Here is a 3,763-nt window from a genome sequence, read left to right as displayed (position 1 = left end):
TTGAAATAGATAATTGTTCATATAGTCTTAAATATTTAAACTAGTTCGACAAACAAATTTTATTTTTTAATTCTCTTAGTTATTAATTTTTGAAATATTATTCGATTAGTATTATTGTATTTCAAATAAGCTTGTATGAATAAAAATAATTGTTTTATGACAAATAAAAGATTATAATATCTTAAAGTTTAGTATTGTTCAAATAGTTATTGCTATTTGAACTAGATCAGTAAATAAATTTATTTTTTAAATCTCTTACTTATTAATTTTTGAAAGATTAATAAATTAGATTATTTTATTTCGAATAAAATTGAATGTTCAAACACAATTGTTAAATGACAAAACAAAAGGTAATAACAATTTGAAATAGATAATTATTGACATAGCCATAATTATTTGAACTGATTCGATAAACAGATTCACTTGTTAGATAACTTACTTATTAATTTTTAGAATATTAATAAATTAGTATTATTTTATTTGAATAAGCTTCGATGAACTGAAACATTGTTTTAAGATAAAACAAATGGTCATAACGATTTCAAAGAGATAATTATTCATATAGTCTTAACTGTTTGAATTGCTTTAGCAAAAAGATTTATTTTTTAATTCTCTTAGTTATTAGTTTTTGGAATATTATTAAATTAGTATTATTTTATTCCAAATAAGTTTATATGAACTAAAACAATAATTTTACAATACAACAAAAGGTTATAACAATTTAAAATAGATAATTGTCTAAATAGGAACCGATTCCGTTAACAAATTTATTTTTTAAATCTCCTTCTTATTAATTTTTGAAATTTTAATAAATTAATATTATTTTATTCCAAATAGGCTTGTATGATGAAAAACAATTGTTTTATGAAAAAACAAAAGCTTGTAACGATTTGAAATAGATCATTATTCAAATGGCCATAATTATTTGAACCAGTTCAATGTATTTTTTTAAATCTCTAATATATCAAAATTTGAAGTATTAATAAAGTAATATTATTTTATTCTAGATATGCTTTTATGAATTGAAACAATTTTTTTATGATAAAACAAAAGGTCATATTTATTTTAAATAGATAATTGTTCAAATAGTCATAACTATTTGAACTTGTTCCAAAGACAAATTTATTTTTTAAAATTTGTTGTTTATTAATTTTCTAAATGCTAATAAATTAGTATTATTTTATTTTGAATAAGCATGTATGAACTAAAAATACGATTTTATGACAAGCAAAAGGTCAAAATAATTTGAAATAAATAATTGTTCTAATATTCTTAACTATTTGAATTGGTTTGGCAAACACATTTATTTTTTAAATCTCTTATTAATTTTTAGAATATTATTAATTTATCAATATTTTACTCCAAATAAGCTTGCATAAACAAAAAAAATTACTTTATGACAAAATAAATATAGATAATTGTTCAACAAAATCATAATTATTTGAATTGGTTTGATATATAGATTACGTTTTTAAATCTTTTATTAATTTTTGAAATACTAATAAATTAGAATTATTTTATTCTAAATAATTTTGTATGAATAGAAACAATTGTTTTGCCACAAAACAAAATGTCATAACAATTTGATATAGATCATAGTTCAAATGGATGTGACTATTTGAGCTTGTTCGATAAATAAATTTATTTTTTAAATCTCCAACTTATTAATTTTTAGAATATGAATAAATTAGTATTATTTTATTTCAAATAAATTTGTATGAATAGAAACAATTGTTTTATAATAAAATAAAAGATTATAATGATTTGAAATAAATAATTGTTCAAATAGTCATAACTATTTGAACTTGCTCTATAAACAAATTTATTTTTTAAGTCTTTTACTTATTAATTATTGGAATTTTAATAAGTTAGTATTATTTTATTTCAAATAAGCTTTTATGAATAGAAACAATTGGTTTGTGACCAAATAAAAGGTCATAACGATTTGAAATAGATAATTATTCAAATAGTCATAACTATTTGAAAGTGTTTAAAAAATATATTTATTTTTAAATATTTACTCATTAATTTTTGAAATATTAATAAATTTTTATTATTTTATTCAAAATAAGCTTGCATGAGTAGAACCATATGTTTTATGAGAAAACAAAATGTCATAATGTTTTAAAATAGATAATTGTTTAGATAGTCTTAACTATTTGAACATGTTTGGTAACAAGATTCATTTTTTAATTCTCTTTCTCATTAATTTTCTGGAATATTAATAAATTAGTATTATTTTATTTCAAATAAGCTTATATGAACTAAAACAATTGTTTTATTAGAAAACAAAAGGTCATAATGATTTGAAATAGATAATAATTCATATAGTCATAACTATTTGAACATGTTCGGTAACAAGATTCCTTTTTTAATTCTCTTTCTCATTAATTTTTGGAATATTAATAAATTAATATTATTTTATTTCAAATAAGCTTATATGAACTGAAACAATTGTTTTATTACAAAACAAAAGGTCACAATGATTTGAAATAGATAATTATTCAAATAGTTATGACTAGTTGAACTTGTTTGGAAAACATATTTATTTTTTAAATGTTCTACTATTAATTGTCAAAATATTAAAAAATAAATATTTTGTGAATAAGAATAAACATGTATGACAGAAAAAATTATTTTATGACAAAACAAAAAGTCATACCAATTTCAAATAAATAATTTTTCAAATAGTCATAAAGATTTGAAATTATTTGATAAATAGATTTATTTTTTAAATCTTTTACCTGTTAATTGTCTTAATATTAGTAAATTTGTATTATTTTATTCAAAATAAACTTGTATGAACAGAAAAATCATTTTATGACAAAACAAAAGGTTATAATAATTTCGAATAGATAATTGTCGAAATAGTCAAAATTATTTAAACTTGTTCGACAAACAGATTCATTTTTTAAATCTCTTAACTATTAATTTTCATAATATTAATAACTTAATATTATTTTATTTTGAATAAACTTACATGAATTGAAATAATTTTTTAAGACAAAACATATTTACTTTTTAATTAATTACTTATCAATTGTCGAATTATTAGTAAATTAGTATTATTTTAACTCGAATAAGTTTGTATGAATAGAAACAATTGTTTTATAACAAAACAAAAAGTCATAACGATTTGAATAAATAATTGCTCAAATAGTCAAAACTATTTGAACTATTTGAACTTGTTTGATAAATAGATTTATTTTTTAAATCTCTTATTAATTTTTGAGATATTAATAGACTAATATTACTTTATTCCGAACACACTTATATGAACAAAAACATTTATTTTATGACAAAACAAAAGGTCATAATGATTTGAAATAGATAATTGTTCAAATAATCATAATTATTTGAACTGGTTAGGTAAACATAATTATTTTTTAAATCTTTTACTTTTAATTTTTTAAATATTAATAAATTCATTTTTTTATTTCAAAAAAGCTAGTATGAATTCAAAAAACTTATTTTATGACAAAACAAAAGGTCATAACGATTTGAAGTAGATAATTATTCATATAGTCTTTAAATATTTAAACTAGTTCAGCAAACAAATTTATTTTTTAATTTTCTTAGTTATTAATTTTTGGAATATTATTACATTAGTATTATTTTATTTTGAATAAACTTGTATGAACAAAAATAATTGTTTTATGATAGAACAAAAGGTTATAATGATTTGAAGTTACAATTGTTCAAATAGTCATATATTTAAACTAGTTCAGTAAACAAATTTATATTTTAAATCTCTTGTTAATTT

The sequence above is a fragment of the Durio zibethinus genome, chromosome 8, assembly GCF_047325235.1.
Source record: "Durio zibethinus cultivar Kanyao isolate XHJ-2024 chromosome 8, ASM4732523v1, whole genome shotgun sequence".
Classification (NCBI taxonomy): Eukaryota; Viridiplantae; Streptophyta; class Magnoliopsida; order Malvales; family Malvaceae; genus Durio; species Durio zibethinus.
This window is presented reverse-complemented; position numbering follows the sequence as displayed.